Source organism: Phodopus roborovskii, unplaced genomic scaffold (genome assembly GCF_943737965.1).
Source record: "Phodopus roborovskii unplaced genomic scaffold, PHOROB, whole genome shotgun sequence".
Taxonomy (NCBI): Eukaryota; Metazoa; Chordata; class Mammalia; order Rodentia; family Cricetidae; genus Phodopus; species Phodopus roborovskii.
In genome coordinates, this window is record NW_026126682.1 from 2,468,664 (window position 1) to 2,490,855 (window position 22,192).

Below are 22,192 nucleotides of genomic sequence, written 5' to 3' on the forward strand. Positions count from 1 at the left end.
AATGTCCCCAGAGGGGACAGATTCAATATCTTTGGAAGGAGTAGTCAAAGTTAACCCTGTGGTGTTGTAATAAATTCTTATGTGATTTCCATGCTTATTTCTCTTGTACTTTACCTACTATTTCCATAATTATAGTACTTCCCATAATCTGTTACTATTGTTAATGTCAACAGTTAATCATTGTCATAATCAATTATTATTTTCGCTAAAAGTGTTTTTCTTAGTTTTATCACTAACTATCAATACCTATTTCACTACAATCTATAACTAAGTATTCTAAATTAATTTTATCATTCTTTGGTCTTGAGTCATGAGTTTTCCTTTTAACTCCCTCACATTTAAGATCCCTACATATGCGGTTAATGATCTCACACAGTTGTGACTGATTAGACATCCTTGGGACCACTTCCAATCTGATTAAAGTAATTCTACTATTTAGCATTTGATGAATCTATACAGCTAAGTATATCTAAATTCACATGAAAAGAAATAAAACAGTAAAATATAGATAGATCAAAAAGTACAAGTAGCAATATAAAATTAAAAGACAAATGTACTTAAGAGATTAAAATCATTAAAGGTCTTCAGCACCGAATTGGATAGTTCATTCACCAAGGAGTTTAGCAAGTTCTGCTCTTATAACCTCATGTCAAGGTTACTGTTTTGCCCAAACAAGCTGCAGGGTAACTCTACTGAGTGCTACAGTTGGTAAAGTTCAGGGCCAACTCTCCCATTCCTGTGCCCCGGAGCCTGCTACAGGTGGCAAAGAGCAAGGAGGTGGGGGGGCCTCTTTCTGTCACAAATGCCACCACATGGTAAATGAGGGGGGCCAGGGTCAGCTCTCCTGCTCTCATGCCCTCAGGGCAGGCTCAGCAATGACCCAGCCAACAGGATCAGCTCTACTGTGTTACTGGTAATGATAATAAAGGAAAGCAGGGAGGCTGACTATCCCAGCTGTCACCCAGGTCCAGAATCAAGGCTATGAGTAGGCATCCCCCAACCTATGTACTCTTGGAAAATGTGAAGCAGAAAGACTTGCAGATCAAAAGCTGCAGGATCTCTATGACACACAGCAACAACAAGATATCCAAGAGGAGTTCCAGTGAGGGCCCAGTACCTAGGGTAGAGTAGAAGCCAGAGGTCTTGAACAAGACCAATGAACACTTTAAAGTAAGGATCAATGGACTAAAGTGTACATTGTGTGACTCACTATGTCAAATTGCAGCTTCCATATGAAGACTTGTTTTATAGATGTTTGTTTTTTGGGGGGAGGGTTGTTCTTTGTTTTTCTGTAAAAAGTTTATTTTATTTTCAGGGGAGGTTTCAAGGGCAGAGGTCGATAGGAAAGGATGGGGAAATGGATGGGATCAGGATGCATGAGTTAAAATCCTCAGAGAATCAATAAAAAGATTTTTTTCATTATTAAAGATAAAGAAAATTGAAATATATTTCTAAAAAATTAAAATGTAGCCGAAAAAGTAGAATTCGTTAGAAAGACTTGAAAACAGATTTAAAGATGACCAAAATCAGAACCATATGTCTGAATATTATTACAGATGTACACAGAGAAGAAAATATAAGAAATAAATTAATGCATATAGAATAATTAATAAGGTTACTTCTATCAGATTAATTTATCTTCAATAAAGGCATTAGATGGATACTATTTAAAGGAAGTATTGTGATTATTTTAATATAAAAAGAAAGAGAATATGTAGGAAATTATCTGACTTAAATAAATATAACTAAACATACATAAGAGTACTACATAAGATAGGAACCAGTGAGTTATAGTTTAATATTTTTAATTTACCAAAATTATCTCCCTTAAATCATGATGAAATTTACAAATTTATATAAAATACACAAGAAAGTATATAACTAGTATATAGTATCCACTGTATAGTCAATAATTTTCTTATGTAAGTGGACCTGGCAGCATGAAGAATGAGTTAATAGAAGGACAATTAAATATGTGATAATGTTTAAGTAGCTATTGTTGTACATTGATTATATACAACAATAATAATAGCAGTATTACCTGATAAAGATTTTAGAAAAGCAACTAGGAAGAAAATACAGAACACAGAATGTAAATAATTTGGAAATGTTTAAATTATGTTAAAGTCATTCAAAGATCTTGGTTTAAGAAGATTGATTTTTTATTCATATTCATATGTTGGGTTCTTTATTGTATGCAAAATATGAATGAAATTTGAGTATAGAATTTCAAACATCCCAGCCATACAATCTTGAAAGCAAAAATCTTATCTGTAACCAAACCTGAGCACAAACCTGTCTGGCATGTACTTGAATAGAAACTTTAAAACACTGGGTTGCATATCTAGGCCTATAACTACAGAAGGATTTCAGCTTCATTAGAGCACAGCCTGGATCTAGGGACTCCAGCTCCAGCCATTGTATTGGAGGCCAGGCTGATCCCAGGGACCCCAGATCTAAGGACCACAGAATGCAACTCTTTAAATGACTCCCTTTCTTAGTCTACAACTTCAGAACAAGATTTCCACTTTACCAATAACTAAGGCAGATCTAGGAGCCCCTAGTCCCCCCAAACCCAAGAGGGTACAATATCTAGTCACTAGAATTCTTGGCCATTTAGACCAGAAGAACAGAAAGAAAGAGAAACCAAGTAACAAAATATCCATCCCATGTATAAAATGCAGGAATCAATACCTACACTTATGATTATCCCAAATCCAGATGCCTCAATGTCAGTGTAAGAATACAATCAATAACAGAAAAGGCAATATGGTATCAATAGATCCAGGCTATTCTACAACAGCAAGACCTGAACAATCAAACATAGTTGAAGCACAAAATGATTTGTGGACATGATAAAGGTTCTTTTTTTATTTTAAAATTTGTTGCTCTTATTCCGGTTCCTTTTCCCTCCCTCCTTCCCTTCCTCTCTTTCTCCCTCCCTCCTCCCCTCCCTCCCATGCCCCCACCCCACCCCACACCACTCCACAGGGAGGGTGTACCTTCTAAGAACAATCAACAAAATCTGTCAAGTCATTTGGATGATAAAGGTTCTTAAAGAGGATATGAAAAAAATCCGTTAAGAAATTGAGGAAAATACGATTTAAAAACATCTGAAGAGACCAATAAATCCCTAAAGAGAATCCCAAGAAAAGTAAGAAAAAAACAAACATATGGTGAAGACTGTTCAAAACCTGAAAATGGAAATAGAAGCAATAAAGAAATGCAGAAGGAATCCTGGAAATGGAAAATCTCGGTAAGCAAATAGGAACTACAGATGCAAGAATTACCAACAGAATACAAGAGTGGAAGAAAGACATTCAGGCATTGAAGAAGAGATGCTAGAGAAATAGATTCATCAATCAAACAAAATGTTAATAAAAAAAACTTACAGAACATCAAATAGATTGGGTCACAAAATTTCCCTCATCACATAGTAATCAAAACAATAACATTCAAAACAAAGAAATAATATTAAAATCAGCACCAGGAGAAAAGGTCAAGTGATATATAAAGGCAGACCTATTAGAATCACATCACACCTGACTTTTTTTTTTTTTTAGTTTATATAGAATTTTTTTATTTATTTTATAAAAAAGTCCATTTAAATGAAAACAAACATTTATAGACAATATTTGGGAATTTGGGCATAGTTCTTTCCAAACTACTTCCTGCTGGTAAGGGGCACTGTCATGGGGGATTCTAAGAAGATGCAGAAATCCTGGCTGTAGCCTGTAAGGCTACTTTGTCCAGGTGTTTTGAATGTAGGATCACCTGGTACTCTGTTTCAGGTGGTCTGGCTTGATCAAACCACATTAGTCTGGAAAGAATCCACAGCTTTTCATTTTCTGTGGAAACAAAAATAGAAATCCTTTTCCCCAGTAACTTTTCCTTGAACTTAAATTTTGGAGTCAAAACATTTTTTTTTAATTTAATTTATTATTTAACATGTGGATCCCAGTATCCTCTCCCTCCCTCCCAACCTCCCTCACTCCCTCCCATCTTCTCTCCCTCCTTCCCTCCCTTTTACTCTCTCTGTCCTCTCACATGCACTCTAACCCTCGTCCCCTCCCATCCCCCGACCCCAATTCCATATGTAGGGGAATGTCATCCAGTAGAGGTCATGTAGGTCTGTCAGGTAATGTAAAGTAGGGACTAGGGCTTCTCTCCTGTCTCTAGGTTAAGGCAGTTATCTCTCCATGGGGGATGTGTTTGCAAAGTCCTTTTGTGCTCAAGGGATACATCCTGGCTCCACTGTCTGAGGTCCCTTAGACTGCTCAGTCATTCTGGCTGAGACCCATATTCAGGGGGGCCTGAGTCAGTCCCATGCTGGCATCCCAGCTATCAGTCTGGTGGCCTGTTAGCTCCTCCTTGTTCATGTAAGGTGTTTCGATGTGTTTCTGCCGCCTGGTCTTGTCGTCTCCCTCTGCATCTGAGTTCTACTTCGACTCAGTGTTTATGTGTGGGTGTTTGCTCCTGTTTCCAACAGACATTAGTTGAGGGCTCCATGGATAAGTTAGTTGTTGATCTCACTCTCAGGGAAGGGCATTTATGTTAGCCTTTCCATGGAAGCTCAAATTGTTAGGTGACAGCAGTCTTGTCGTTCTCTAGACCTTTCTTTGTGTTCAATTTTATCTTCAAACCAATATTGGCTCCCTCTTTTATGTTCTCTCTCTCTCTCTCTGTCTCTCTCTTTCCTGTCTTCTGTTCCTAACCAGGCTAAATCTTCCTGGTTGCACATTTTTTCCTTTCTTCCCCCTCGTTTTCTCCTACTTCTCTCTCCATTCGCTGCCCCCCCCCCCGCACTTCACCTGAGCTCTGGGGGACTTATCCCTTCCCAGTTCTGTGAGGGACTTTATATGAATCTCTTAGAATACACCTTGTATCCTAGTTCCTCTGGTGGTGTGAATTATAGGCTGGTGATCCTTTGCTCTAGGTCTAAAATCCATATATGAGTGAGTACATACTGTGTTCCTCTTTTTGTGACTGGGTTACCTCATTCAGGATGGTTTCTTCAAGTGCCATCCACTTTCCTGCGAATTTCAAGATACCATTATATTTTTTCTGCAGAGTAGTATTCCATTGTGTAGATGTGCCACATCTTCATTAACCATTCTTCAATTGAGGGGAATCTAGGTTGCTGCCAGGATCTTGTTATTACAAATAGTGCTGCTATGAACATAGTTGAACAGATGTCTTTGATGCATGGATGTGAATCATTTGGGTATATGCCTAAGAGGGGGATTGCCAGTTCCTGTGGTAAACTAATTCCCATTTTCCTGAGGAACTGCCATACAGATCTCCAAAATGTCTGTATGAGTTTACACTCCCACCAGCAGTAGATGAGTGTTCCTCTTTCTCCACATCCTCTCCAACATGAGTCATCATTGCACACCTGAATTCTTAATGGAGATGCTAAAATGCAAAGACTCTTAGAGTCTTCCGACTCTAACAGTCCATGGATACTAGCCCAGACTACTGAGCCCTTAAGCACTTAATCTTCATAGATGGACAAAACAATACATTTCGTGACAAAGCCAAGTTTAAACAATATCTATTTACCAATACAGCCCTACAGAAAGTACTAAAAGGAAAACATAAACCTCATGAACTTAACTACACCCACAAATACACAGGAAATAATCTTATACCGAAATAAGAGAAATACACACACACACACACACACACACACACACACACACACAATACTACCCCCAACAGAATAATAGTAATTAACAACTATTCGGCATTACTATATCTTAATATTAATGGAGTCAATTATCCAATTAGCCAAGTAAAGGACACAGGCTAGTGGAATGGATATGAATACAGGATACATCATCATTCTGTTACATATAAAAATACACCTAAATATCAAAAATAGACATTGCCAGAGACTAAAGAGTTGGACAAAGTCCTTCCATTAAAATAGACCTAAGAAAAAGTCTGGTGCAGCTATCCTAATATCTAACAAAATAATCTAATAAAAATTAATCAAAAGAGATGAAAAGTGAAATTTCATATTCATCAAAGGAAAAATCCACCAAGATGGTGTCTCAATTATGAACATTTTTGCCACATATATAAGAGCACCCATATTTCTAAAATTAACATTACCAAAACTTAAATCCTACATTGTACCACAAGGAATAATAGTGGGAGTCATTAACACCTCATTCTCACCAATACACAAGTTATCCATAAAGAAACCCACCAGTAAAACAATATAACTGACATTTTTACTTAAATGGAACTAACAGCTTTCTACAGAACATTTTATCCAAATACAAAATAATATATCTTCTTATTCTTAACACCTAATGGAACCTTCTCCAAAACTGACTATTTACTTGGCAACAGAGCAACTCTCACCAGATACAAAAGAAAATTTTGACTTAACCCCTTATATTTTATCAGACTACCATGTGTTAAGGCTGGATTACAATAGAAACAACAGAAATTCTGCACAATCATGGAGACTGAAAAACTCCTGTGTTGCTACTGGTTTAAGGAAGAAATAAGGAAATAAATTAAATGTTATTACAGAAATATTTGAGGGGGATATTATGCAGTATGGCCTAGCTAGAGACCGGGGTGTCACTGGGGTATGTATACCTTGAGGTTTCAGAGGTCTAATCATGAGTTAGCTCTTTCTGCTTGTGGATCAACATGTAAGAGCTCAGCTGCTCTAGAGCCATGATTGCCTGCCTGCCTGCCATACTTACCACCACAATGGCTATACTTTGTAAACCTATAAAATTCTCATCCCCAAATTAAATGCTGTAATTTATAAATTGCCTTGATTGTGGGATTTTATCATGGTTATGGAAAATTCACTAGGACAGATTATGTTACCAAGTGTCAGATATGGCTGTGAATCATATAATCATACACTTTTTGGTGGAATATAAATGACTTTAGCCTATTGGATTAGAAAGCTATTGAATTCAGTGATCAGAGTTTACTGTGACATATTAGTAATAGTTTAGAGTAGTAGCCTGCTCTATTCTGGAAAGGAAACTGATAGGAGTGGCTATGGCCGTGGGGAGAATAAGGGGAGCTGGGAGAAGTGTAGGGAAGGAAAACTATGAGAGAAGAATCCATTTTCAAAACATAAAAGAAAAGACAAGGCTAAATTTATAAAAATGCTTTAGTTAATAGTGGCCTAAGCCTTAATGATGCTAATTGAGGTTGTTGGAGGTGAAATAATTTAAGTCCCACTTTTCCTCTCTCCCTCTTGATATTTCTACTAATATTAAATTGCTTTGAGAGGTAGCAAAAGTAGGTGATATTTTATGATGAAAATGATATTCTATAATTTTACAGCACATGGCAAGCAAAGCATTTACATTATGATATTAGGTTTGGTGTTTACAGTAGGAGGACCATCTTGAAATTATTAAACTTGCCACTTGGACAGTTTTCTAGCCTTAGCCTTTATGTAAACAGTGGCTTTGATTGTAGCTGCCTGTGTTCTTGGCATTGAAGAGATGCTAGAGAGGCCAGCACATAACAATTACTCAGTATGTATTTGTGTCATTATTTAATAACCCCTGTACAGTAACCAGTTCATTGTGAATCAGTTTTTCTCACCGATATTTTTCTACACACACTTCCCTAAACTTATAAAAATAAATCCTGTGGTGGAAATGGCTGAGCAGTATGAGTTTTATTTGGGGACATTTATTACAGAACTCAAATAAAGTCATCTTAGAACACAAATTCCTATGTTATTCATTTAAAAGTTTCTGTGACATTTGCCCTTCATCTTTCCTTTCTGCTGTATATGTATTTTTTTTTTCTTGGAAGTGAGTACCCAATTGAGAACCATTATCTGCACACCCTTCCTCACATTGACCGCCATATTCTCTTACTGAGACAACAAATTAAGGTTGTAATCCTTTCTCAAATACCACAATATGCATTTTCATAAATCATATAGCTATTCCATACATTTCTATACTTGTTTAAAGATTTTGTAATTGACAGTGGAAATGCTTAATGAAAAACATGACATTCTCTTTAATGTCCTCCTACAGTTTTATTATTTCTTCCATCCCTCCATGCTTGCCTTTTGTGCTTCCCTAGCAGGGGCAATTTACTGTTTCCTCATTGCCAAGGGTCCACCTACTGCCTTCAAATCACTTCAACAGACCCCTTCATATCTTGCCATAATTTTTATGAATGTATTTTCCACACAGTTATAGTTAAAAGAAAATATGGTATTGAACAGTTTTTTTTTTCCACATGTACATACTGTTTTGAATTTTCTATGTTCTAGTTTGTTGTGAAGCATGGAGCTCATTTTGAGTGTTCCAAGACAATTATGATGGCCTTGTCAAAAATTAGGACACAGTAGAGCATTTATTTCATTTTGTTTACATATACTCTTTTAATTTCTGCATGATTCATGTCTGGCATCAAAGCCCGTGCAATCATTGAGGGCAAGCATCATTAGAAACCAAGTATTTGAACAGTTTTCTTAGAGGAAGTTGAAAGCCAAAGTAAAATAAGAATTATATTTTATTGACAAACCATCACAATTTTTTAAAGTGCAAAAAATGCAAAATTATATAAACAATAAAATTTATGCACATAAGCAATTCCATCTCTCAAGTAGGATTTATTGGCTATCATGAGTGGAGTAGATTGTCCATTGCTGTATAAAGAATTCTTGAACATTAACACCAGCCAGCAAGTCTAGGCTCTCTTCTTATTCTCTGAGAAGCAAAATCCTATGTGGTTATGAAGTACTACAGCTTATGAACACTTGCGGTTGTCTATGGAAAATCACTGGAGGAGAGAGGAAGGAAAAGTAACTGTGCTTTCTCCTTAGCATGACACATAAAGAAGAAGTGAGAGAATTTTTAAAAATGGGTCAGTTTTTAAAAATATGCTTGTATTTTGTGGTTTAAAAGCAGACTCCACAGATGTTTTGGCTAAACTACCTATATCCCCTTTCTTAATAGAGTGAGGGAAAAAAAAGTTAGGAACAGAAATTTAAATTAAAAAAAAGAATAAATTTGAAAATTACATGATTTTTAATTTAAAAATAGCATTTACACCTAGAGATTTGAGGACAAGCACTTTTTACATTCTCACATGTTGATGTCTCAAACTTAGGGTTTTTCTTGCTCTACTCTGTGGTTCCCAGACCCTCTATCTGTTAACAAGGCAGGTAGTCTCTAATATTAGTTGTATAAGCAGTCACAATTTTATGATGCACATGACTGCACTATTGCCAAGCAACGACATGGAAGAAATCCCCATACCTCTGTCAGTGCACATGCATGTTATTCTCTGCCAAGTTTACTTTGCTTGGCAAAGAAAGAAGGTCACAAAACCTGTCTTAATGATCAATATATATATATTTGAAATTGTGTAATATTTACATCATAGTCCATCCCTTTCCTGTTTTCAAACCCTGTCATGTACCAACCCCTTTCAAATTCATGACCTCATTTTCATATATATGTGTGTGTAAGTAAATATATAAAATTAGTGTGTATATATACATATTCTTAAATATAATAATACAATCTGAAGTCTCACAAATGGCTCCATAAAAGTCACTTGAATAAGTCAGACATCAATAGGGTGGAGTTCTCGTGTGGCTTCAACCACATCTAAACAAAGTCTTGAGAAGAATCAAGGACTGCTGAGTAAGAGAGAAATAATCTTCACCAAGGAATATCACACCAATTGCTTATACCAAAAGCATGACGTATTTTTATAGAGTGTGGTTGGGTACATATAAGAACTTCATAGGGGAATGAAAGCTCTATTAGTCTCATGTGTATTTTCATAGACACCCTTTGGGCTTCCATGGTCTTCTGACATAGGGGAAGCACACTTGAGGGGAATTTTCTAGTTAAATACTTCCAGAAATGTAATGGCAAAAAGAGGACACTGTAGTGAATTTCCACCAGATTGTTCATGTGGACATTAAAGATCTTCCGAATTTCCCAGTGTGCAGGAACAATAGCCTGCCCTCTTTATAGATATTTCCCTGGCATACTTTTACTTCTTATTTTCTCTACATGCCCTTATTTTCTTAGGGTGGAATTCTGTTAATGTGCAAGGAATGAGACAAAAATCAAACCTAGAATTAGTACTACTTGAGGCAGTATTTGTTTGAAAAAATGTGAAATGTATTACTGAGTTTTTCTACAACTCTGTCATATGATCATCATATGTATTCTTTCTTTGCCAGAGATGAAATTTTTCAGCATAATTTTAATTTATTTTCTGTTTTCAGGTCCTCATCTCCTCATCCCTATTTCCTCCCTTTACTCAATATTTTTCTTTAACAACTTAAAAAAATATGTGTATGTTTTTGGTTAAAGGACATTACTAAAAACAACATATCAAAAATGGACAAGATGCTATTATAATATAAATCAACTTTTATTAGTATTTCAGCATATCAAAGTATTTGTTCTGTCAGTTTTAGGTTATACCACTGTTTAAGAACAAACTTTTTCTTTATAAGTGTTTTCTTGAAAATTATTTAGGAAATAGTTGATATATAGCAGAAAACATCTTGAAATATCTTCTTGAGAGTTATTTTGACAATTATTTGTCAAATTTATAAATAGAACAAACCGCTGTAACCAAGCTGTTTGGCCTGCTCATTTCAGAATTTTTCAGATAATTACCACACTAAAGGTTTATGTGTTTCATTATAACAAATCTATTTTAACAGCAATAAAGTGACCCACATTTGTGAAAGACAAGTTCATGGCAAGTTATCATGTCACTTTGAGATTGAGAACTCCCTCTGACTCCTTAATGCTTACTCATATACATAGTTATTTTTTATAGTCAAGACAATATGGATTTTTGTCCATTGCTATATATCATATGTGGGAAATGATTGGTAGGAGCTATGATAGTAAAAAGAATGAACTTGCAGGCACTAAGTTAAAACTTTATGTCCTCACTTAATTCTCATATAACCCATGTAAATAAAAATATGAAAAACCCCAGATGGGAGACATGAAGCCAATCCCAAAACGTTTCTGGTGACATATCTAGTGGTCTTTACCTGGAATGGTGTCCTTTGTTTAGTTTCTAACATGTTCCTCCAGTAGGTTGAAAATGTGTCTGGCCACTTACATTTGGACAGTCCATGGTCCCTCAATATTTCCAGAATCCAGTACTCAAACATGGATAAGTTGGCAGGTATTTGGACTTCTCCAAAGAGAGAAAACCCTCAAGATTTTATCCTTCCTCCTATCATCTTTAATTTGGAAAACTATTCACATTGAAATAGATTCAATTATTTTCTACTTCACCTATTGGAAGGCAGTAGTTTAACTCACAAGTCTAGTATTTGATAACATGTATAAAGCATGCGGAGAGTATATTTGGAAATAAATTCAGAATGAATACCAGAAATTATAATTACTTTCTCATTCAAAGAGTAAAGCCTAAGAAGACAGCCTTAGTTCTTAATCTCAATTTTCAAACAGGAGCTTAATTATTCAAACAGTTTCTAAACTGTATAATACCTTTATGACTATGTTTTAACCAAAGTTGAATAGATTATATTTCATATGTGTATAATACAAAGATTTGTGTATAAGTGTGTGTGTATGTATACACACACTTTCACAAGAAGTAAGTTCAGAATTTTGAGAGAAAGTTTCAGCTTCTAGATGACATTTAGTCAAATGCCTAGCAGGAAAAACCAGTGAACATACTTACTTTGTGTTCTGCATTCTCTAGGCAATGACTTTTGTCTTGCTACACCTTTATATTTTATGTGTCTAATCCATTTTGATACAAATTACCCTTCATTTTAGACAAGTGTATTGCTCTTTTATGCCCATTCATGCCTCCCCCAACCTGAGACCATCAGGGGGCTAGTATGTAAAAGTGAAGAGCCTTTATTGCAAACACGAGCTTAGTCTCTTGGTCCTATCCAATATAGCTGTTGTTTCAGAGAGCCCTGAGCTCAGATATGGCAGGGTTTTTAAGGAGTAAAGAATGTGGTGAATGGAATAGGGAAGTTTCATATTTAGATATTCTGGATTTGGATGGAGGTTGAAGTCTTCACTGAGCAGGAGTAGGACAGCAGAATCCTTGTCAAATAGGAAAAGGTACTGGCACCACTGCAAGGAAATTGGCAATCTATATACAAGTTATGTAAGCTATCCTTAGTGTTCAGGAGAATGTGGTACTTGTTTGTCTCATTTATGATTGGTTCACCACAGGGTACAGCTTGTGAGTTTTTCTGGTTGTTTTAAGGGTTATACCTAGTTCCAATATTGCTAGCCTACATCTTATCACGGCTGCACGGATGTTAATTTAGGCCTTCTCAGCATTCTAACTTTAATCTGAAGACAATTTGAGTAGTGTATGAATACAGATTCTGAGATAGTCTAAAGATATAGTAAAGCTTGATGAATCCTATTCCTAGTGGATTCTTGGTTTGTTAATGGTTCACAGTTAATGGTCTAAAGAACTACTTTTATGTAGAAAGGACTCAAATAAGTTCTTAACATAGGGTGACCATTGATCTGCCAGAATAAAATGTCTCCTGAGGGGGTATTTGACCAAAATGTATTTTACCTTTCTTGTATGTGACAGAAGATCTGAAGCTGATCCCCACTAACGTTTCTTTCTGGGCTATTTATCCTCTTCCTGAGAATTCATCCTACTTGTTACTATCTTGAGAGAACAATGTATCAAACTTGCTTTAGAAAAAAACCACAACAGCATCTCCATCTGACCTTTTTATTTTTTTACAAGTCATACACTACATTGCTAATATGATTATTTTGTTTTTAATTTGGAAGATTAATTCTCTGTAAATCTTTTTAATGTATCTCTTCCATGTTAAAACTTATTATCTGTTATTGAAAAACTGAGATAACACTACATAAAACTTCAGTGTATCATGGATGTATACAGGAATGATTCTCTATATAATACATAGGGGGAGAGTGTCCATCAACGAAGAAACAATAGTCTTGCTATTCTTCTCAGAGTATAAAAGAATGCTACAAGACAGGATGATAAACTAGTAAGTAGATTTCTCCTGTACTCAGTAACATTATGAAAATGGGATAATACTTACCTCACATATTTACTTAACCCTGAACTTCCAAGTGAATAAATTAGACAGTTCCTTAGAGATGAACTCAGCATTGAAAACATCTACAATAAGAAAAAAAATGATGAACTGTGAACAGTTTGGAAAATTACAAGAATCTGTGATTGCTTATTTCCATGCCAGTTTTTTCTTTTAACGTGGAAGATATTAAATATAGTTGGTGTGCTTTTGCCAATCACAGTGGCACTATTGGCATGTTTGGTGTTAGGAATGAAGTTAAAGACACTTTCACACTCTGTAATTTTGCTTCCCAGGATCTGTTTTTAGGTTAGGTAGATGAACCCACTTATGATTTTCCTTCCAAAAGCTCAATGTGATATTTTCCTTTTGAAAACTGAGAATGTAGGTGTGTCTATAATCAGTGGTATGTAAAAAAGGTCTACAAGGACATGGGAATGAATGGTTATAATTATTTGAGTTTATAACTTTATGATTTAAAAATTGCTTCTTTCTATGGACTTCTTATACTCTGTACTATTCTAGTTGTATTCGGCCTTTAATATATTGTTAATAATGTAAGATTCAAAGTTAGTCACTAAAAATTAGTTAAAAATGGAACATGAAAACTATTTCCAAATAAAATAAATTGTGCTTATGTAATTTTTCTAAAAGTTATTCACATTGGTAATGTTAGCTATCATGTCATAATTGCTTAGTGCAAATTGTCCCAGAAATATATTATGGTGATATAAGAAAATTCTTGCATTTTCTGTCTTTTTATTTTTTTTCCTGATAATCCCAAGGCATTGATTCAACAAAACAAGGTCTTTATTATAGCCCATTTCATTTTCTTCAGATAGGCAAAAATGTGGTTGTAAGATCATATCTGTTATGTCTAATTAATACTTATAAATAATTACCATATTAATTTGCATAGACCATATTATATTAACATTTTCAGTAATGGAAGAATGTTTTAGTGATTTTGATCTCCAGTTTCTTGATGATTACTATCTTTGAGCAGTATTTCAAGTATTTTTTGGCCTTTTTTTTTTTTTTTTTGTGTTTCTTCCAAAATATTTATTGGATCTATTGACTATTTTTAAATGAGGTTTGATTTATGGCTTAACTGATTGATAATGATTTTTCTAGTTCATATATATAATCTCAGTTAAATATGCAGTTGCAATCTACACGCTGTCTCTTCAGTTGACAGTTGGTTTCTTTTTAAATTTACTATCCATGTGCAACTAAGTTTAATCTAATCTTGCATGAATCTCTCTACTTGCAAGAAAACAACTCACACTAGTTGTAAGGCATGAACTCAATAAATGACTTAAATATAAAATCTGCAACTATTAAACTTGGAGGAAAGCATAGAGACTAGAGACACTAACACTGAGAAAAACATCTTTTGAACAAGAACTTCTAAATACATTCAAACATACTAGTCTTTTAAAGCAAAGTGGAATTTATTTGTTGTTGGCCCTTAATGCCTTATGATATAATTCACTTTAAATGAGTCAAAAGTGTCCATAGGCATGTTTTTCTTTTCTATGAAATATAATTTTGATTTTGATTAATATTAAATGTATGTGTATATTCATATATATTTTAAATATTTTGTCATTTACCTAAGGTATTATTACTATTATCATCAGATTCAGTATCAACTTTTTCTTATTGTGAAATTGCTATTAAATGAAGATATAGCTAATAGATAAAATTTAAATAAAAATTTCTTCACTATTGAATTAGTTAAGTAAGTGTCAGAAAACATTTAATGGATATATATTTTTGTTATTTTTTGGGGAACTGGGTTTCTCTGTTCAGTCCTGGCTGTCCTGAAACTTGCTCTGTAAACTGGGCTAGCCTTGGATCCACAGAGATACACCTGCCTCTGCCTCCTGATTGCTGAGATTAAAGGCATGTGCCACAGCTGGACTAAAAAAAAAAAAAAAAAAAAAAAAACTTTTAACTACAATGAGAGGCATGCAGGCTACTCTCGAAAGTATGAACGAGAAAATCAATCCATGATACTTACAAAAACAGAAGTGGACTTTAAAAACATAGAAAATGATGACTAAATTTAGGAACTAGTTTATCAACAAACTTTGACTAAAGGTGTAAAGAAAATATGATTGAGATATCAAAAGGTTGAGGCCTTTGTCTAGGACAAATTGGCAATAAAATTAAACTAAAAGCCAGACATCATAGAGCATTCCTTTAATTCCAGCATTCGGAAGTCAAAGACAGATAAATCTCTGTGATTTTCAGGCCAGCCTAGTCTACAGAGAAAGTTCTAGACAGTCATGGCAACACATAAAATCCCTTTCTTAAAAAGCCAATAACCAAACCAAAATAACAACACAAAGTAGAACCCTAGGAGAAAAAAGCTATGGATATGACTTATTTGACTCTGTGTGTGTGTGTGTGTGTGTGTGTGTGTGTTAGTGCTTATTCCAAATCAGAAAACTTTAGTTTTAATTCCAGACTGAATACCACACATTTACTTAATAGAATCAGTTCATTTGCTTCATCAGAAACTTGACTAAAATGCCCTAAACATTAAAGATTTTCCTCACCACCAGAATCCCAGCATTGGCAGCAGCTGGGGTCATCATAGTGATTCACATATTGGGACCAAGTCTCCTTCAGTCTTTTAACCCTGTTATCCATTATCCAGGATGGATGCTATAGCTTCAAAAATTCATGCTGTAGGCAACAGAAAATAGAATGGGACAAAAAAGTAATTGATTCTTTTGAAACAAGTCAGAAACCCTAAAGCAATTTCCTTGAAATCTCATCCAGAAGTTCATGATTATTTTGCTTTAGTACCCTTAACTCAAGGTATGGAAATTTAAACTGGAAATGTTGCCAACAGCTCACATATGAGACATTTATTACTAGTGAAAAATGATAAGTATATAGCAGAGACAGAGGCATAAATTTCTGCATCTGCACCGCAGTGAAGAATACAATGAAACTGAGTACAAAATTTAAGAGTGGAGTTTGTTATTAAATCATGGACTTAGGATATAGCATGAGTTTAATTACCGGAGGAGAATTGTGAGGTTTTTAAATTTGGTATTTTCCATTGGTCCTTTAAAAAATATTATAAATTAAAAAGTGGAAATAAACTTAGGCAGTTCAGCTAAATGACTACTGGCATCAGTTTCAAATTTTCATAAAAGAATTATAATGCTCTTTACACTTACTCTGTCACTAGCTTGCCTTTATAGACATGGGAACCAAAAAAAAAAAAAAATGGTTACAGAAAGATTTAAAACAGTAAACAGAAAGAGAATAACTGAATTTATATGGCTTAAGGATTATAATTTCAAAATGATTTTCAATTTACCTCATAGTTTCTTTTCGAAGTGAAACTTCTAAACCTTGAATTGACTAGTAAATAACAAGTAGTCATAAAAAATATTCATGTTTTGCTACAGAAAACCCATACCAAAATTCTTCCATATATATTTATACTTATATATGTATAATATTTGGAATGTCACTGATATACTAAATCCACAAATGGAAGTTTGTTAGTCAATATAATTTATGTATTTGCAGTCTGATGTTTATGTTTGCAGTACTTTCCTTTTAATTATTTTTTCTTAATGTATGTAGTAAGGCTTTAATACTTGTTGGAAAATTATATTAATTTTTTTCATTTTGCAATTGAAATCATTAACAAATTAACTGGATACTATTATGTTTTGGAAATTGTAGTTAAGTTAATGGGGAACAATTTTAGTTAAAATTCCAAAGGTACTCCATCTACATTTTGCATGTGATTTAAGTACTGAGACACAATTTCTTCAGCAAAATTACTACATGCCTCTTTTCCTATTTTTACAGATAACAGATGGCCGTAGTGTGTGTTCAATCTAGGCATTTGATCTAAATTCCTGATTGTGAATATTGTGTATATATGTGTTTGTTTGTAGATGTGTATTTTCATGAAGTAAAAACGTAATCATCCATGCCAATAACTCTTGCCTCATAGGTAAGGAAATATGATTAAATATTAAACAGAATTAAACAAAAGCATGGAGATCTGATTATTTTATCTTATCTATAAATCCTTCAAGAGTTAAAAGGCTCTCAAACAATCTTGAGTAATAAATTGAACATATATTATGTATCATAATGACTGTGTTGGGCAGTCTTCTAGAAGTCATTTGGCTAGGTCTCTTTCTTAAAGAAAAAGGTCTTGGTGAGTTCATCTTGAGGGTTTAAGTTTGTAAATAAAAGGATAGAGACATAAAATCTCTGTTGGAATGGAACACCCCAATACTATAGTTTTCGAAGTAGGAGAAGCTAAAAACATGGAAGTTAATTATATTGTTTATTATGCAACGTAATATCATAGAAAATCTCATAACTAAAAATATGGGGGGCAGGCATGGATTTGTGGGAACAAACATATTTTCAGTAGGTATTTGTTTTCCTAATTTTCACTCTCATAATCTAACTAAGTGCAAAAAAAGATGAAGAGCTAAACATCATCATGAATGAGTGAGGACCCAGTGCAGGTATCAAAATGCTTTGTCTGTGGACATGTGTGAAGCTGTTCATGAATTACCATTCATTTGACTCCATATGCTACCACACACTCAAAGAGAGCAAGTGTTTAATAAAACACTGCTTTCACTGGGGCAGTGATCTAATTATGCCAATGCAGAAACCCCACCCACTGTCTCTATATCGTCTCATAATAAAAGTATATTAATTTAAATGGAAAGTACCACACAAAAATTGGCACCTTAGGGAATATTGCAAATAGATTTTTTTAAAGTGGGTTTAAAAAGGATTAGCTCTGAGTAGGATTGGATTTACATTTTATGTCTTGTTCTAGAGTTGGAGGACAGAGGAAAGAATTTCTTGGGATAACTTGGGGCCATCATCCCAAGCCTGTACCTTAATTACAACCCTCTTCCCCCAACATGATTATATATATTCAGAAAAACATGGTAGAACATTAGAATGACAATAGAAGTTCCAGAAGAAATACCCAACCTGAGGGCACAATGCCAAAGGAAAGGCCCCCAAAAAGAGAAGGAAATAGTTTTCACAAAATATGTTCTGACCTTCTGCATGATGAAAATTGGACATCTGTGGAAGGCTCTGAAGCCAGTGAGAGGTATTGTGATAGGTGAGATGTGTAATTGAGGGATACACATCATTAAATGTATAATCAATAAATGTATAATCCAGTTCAGTTACCAAATAGAATCACATGAACACGCATATTAAATAATAAGTTTCTCTAAAACAAAGGATCTCTGTCTTAGTAACCTCACAAAATTTTTTTTTCAAGGCAAATGAAATGACAAAAAAACACAATCATCAGATACATATCAGATATTGATTTATAAGTCAGACAGCTGTACTCACCACAAACTAAGGCCCTGTTGCTTAAGACAATGCCACATAAGTCACTGTATATGGAAGAGTCCATATTTTGCCTACATGCAGCCTTCACCCCTATGGGCTAGTATTCTTGGTACCCAGATACTATCATGCATGCTACCAAAAGAGAAAGTTAAGTACTAACCAAACTACAAACTCTTTAACCCACATCAATACCCAGCCTATAATATGTAACAGAAAAATATTGGTATAAAGTTCTTAGGAGTAATAAACCCATATATCATTTGTCTTAATTCTCACTTTGTGAGATGGCATCTATGCCCAGCTTTGTTTAGGTGACCAAGTGCCCAAGACAAGATAGCCTAGGACCTAGAAGAAAAACCCAAAACTGTAGTTCTACTAAAGGAATGTAATAAAATAATGATCCTAATGATTTTCTGCAATACTCTCAGAATCATGCCCTACTCAACTATCATGAGAGAAGGTTCCTCCTGCAGGAGAATGGAATAAATGTAGAAACCCATAGCTAGACAATGTACAAACAGTGAAAGATCTCCAGAAACTCCGTCCTAAATCGGAGTTTTCCTTTAAATCTTTCTCCACAGTAAACATGGAACAATACAGAAGGATGTAAGGAGATTAAGAGCCAGATGTGATGGAGAACATCAATAAAAAAGGCATTCTACACACAGCAATACCAATAGAATTATCAACTCACAAAGACTGAGGCAGATACACAGGGCTTTAATGAGTCTGCACAACATGGGGTACTAGACCTTAAAGGAGAAATAGACACATGTCCTCATCTGTAACCAGTAAGTAATCTATAAATGATAACTACTTGTAATTTTGTTTATTTGTTTTCTCCAAGTAAACCTCACAGGGGAAACAACCACTCTTTTAGGTAGGCTTCATGCCCAGAGGTAGATGGCCAACCGAAAGTTAATACAAAGATATCTTTGGAGGATCCTTATCTCATAATATCATGTCAGAAACTAATTTTTTATATTTTTGATATTATTTTAATTAATTTCATACAGTACAAGTCCTTTCCATCTATGTTATGACTTCCATTCAATTTTAGTGTCTTTTTGGGGGGATTCCTGAGTGTGCAAACAAATTGTTCTACGTGTCTATATCTGTTTTGTTTTTGCCTTTGGTTTTTTTTTTTTTCTCTACTCTTTTCCTTCTGTCTGTTTTGTCCTATTCCAATGTGATAGTTTTTGTTTAATCTTATTATATAATTTATTACTTTTTATTATGGTCTTTTGTTTTCTATTGAGACACCAGCAGGTTGTGAATCTGGATGTGAGGGAATGTGGGGAGGAGCTGGGAGAGTTGGAGTGAGGGAAGACTGTAATCAGGATACACTATATGAAAACAAACAAACAAAACCAAAAATTCAAGAAACCTAGTTTCAGTAAAAGAAACAATAAAGCTAGAATTCAAACATAGCAAAAATATCCAGCAAATATGTTGCCTGGGTATTCTGTAAACAACTTATTGTGATGAGACAAATTCTATCAACTGAATCTAATACATCAACTGCAAATAGAGTTACTCTTTAATTTCTCACAGAATGTACTTTTACCAGATTTTTTTTCGTCCTCCAACACTGTCCAGATCCTCCTTCCTTCCTTACCCACCCAGCTTTATGTTCTTTTGTCTTAAAACATGATGTGACAGGCTTTGATGATCCACCATGGAAGACCTCATCTTTCTTGGGGAGTGGATGGGGGAGTCAGATGGAGGGTCAGCAGGAGGGTATGGGAAGATGGGAAGGAGAGAGAATAAGATTGTTTCTAAAACAAATAAAACAAAAAATAAAGAAATACAAAGCAAAAATGAAAATCAAACTAACGGCAAAACAAAGGAGAAAGAAGATGATCAGATAAAATGTTGCACAAACAACAACAATAACATGGAATTAGTATTTTATTGGCTTGAGTGTGATTGATCTACCCAGTGATACTCCTTTGAATAAAATGGATTTTTCCTTTATCAGCAAGTATTATTACAAATCATTGCTGTTATTAGTTGGGACACAGCTCCACTTCCATTTCTCAGTCCCAAACCTCGACTTTCTACTACTATCACTCCTCCAAAGGAACAAAGCAGTGAAATGAATCTCAGTGCTATATTCTGTATTTTATATCATTATATATCATATCATCACATTACTGTACATACCAGTTTCTCACTCAATCCTCATCAGAGAAACTTCTGGAAGTTCATAGGAATGAACACTGAGGTTCATGCCTGAACATTGTTCAGAGAGAGAGGCAGAAATAATTTGGTATTCAGTCCTAAATGTGTTGTCTTCATCAAACTTCCCTCGAGGATCAGAGAGCAATGGGTGTAGGATGAGGTGGGAAGATTGTAAGAGGCAAAGGGGATGGATACGTCTAAGTAAACAGCATCATGCAAGCAAAAGTAAACTAATACTCACATAAACTCACAGACAATATGGCAAAATGTATAGGTTCATTTTTGTTTGTTTTTATGAGACAAAAATATCTAACATAAATAAGTATTTGTGTTATGTGATGATTATAAAGGATTAAAATGGACTAAATAAAATTAAAGTGCAAATAATTATTTTGCTTGCATAAATAAATGTCTGAAGTGAAAATGATAACAATAGTGATAAAGAGTAGGGTGGCATGTATAATATGTATTTATGCATTCACATATGAACATAACAAAGCTTTACATTTACATTAGAACATCAGACCACTTTACCAAGAAAAAGTAATTAAACATTCATGCATGGGTACACAGCAAACAACAATGGCTAGACTTAAAAAGAAAAAAGGATGGAGATAAATTCATGACCCCAAATATCCCACTTTCATAGTTGGTAGAGCAAGTAAGAAATACATAATGATAAATGCAAGTATAACACAGCATAATTGACCTAAGAGTTTAAATATGTTATCAATGAATATCAAGATACATGATCTTCTCAAAAAATCTATTAGTAGAGAAGCACTTGCAGGTCCTATCATATATTACAAACAAATTTATAAAAATAAATTGCATATTCTTGGAACACAGTGATTGAATTTAGAATCTTAAAACATTATCTAGAAAAAATTCCTGATATTTGCATGCATCAGAGGAATTTTTAAGGAAAGTGTAAAAGTAATCTGAGTTGGATTAACAAATATACAACATACATAATTATGTAGGCTATGGCTAAAACATTATTTAAGAGAAATTTATTAACATTTTGTAGATGGACAGAAGGCCCAGTACCTTGCTTCTCTTGCAGAAAATGATAGATGATTGCCCAGAAACTCCATACACAGTGTGGTCAAAGCCTTCTTCTGGCCTTAGGTGCATTCCACGTGTGTGTGTACCTGTATGCAAACATATATAAATAATGAAAACCTATTCCTTTCAAAAGTATTCTAGAAAGGAATGATTTAATGTCAATTACTTGATTTAATAATGTACATAAAGAGAGAAATAGTGCAAAAAAAAACCCTCAAAATAGAATGAGGGGTAACAGAATTATTAATTGTGGTGACATATTGTTTATTATTTATTAAAACCTCTGGAGATCTAAATAGCAAAGCAGTCCCACTAGTTAACCATAGAAGCCAGGCAGTGGTGGCACACACCTTTAATACTAGGAGGCAGGAGACAAAGACAGATTGATCTCTTTGAATCAAGGCCACCCAGAGTTACACGAGATTGAATTAGTTTAAAAGAAATTAGAGTTCACATTTTTAATTAATCTCAGGACTC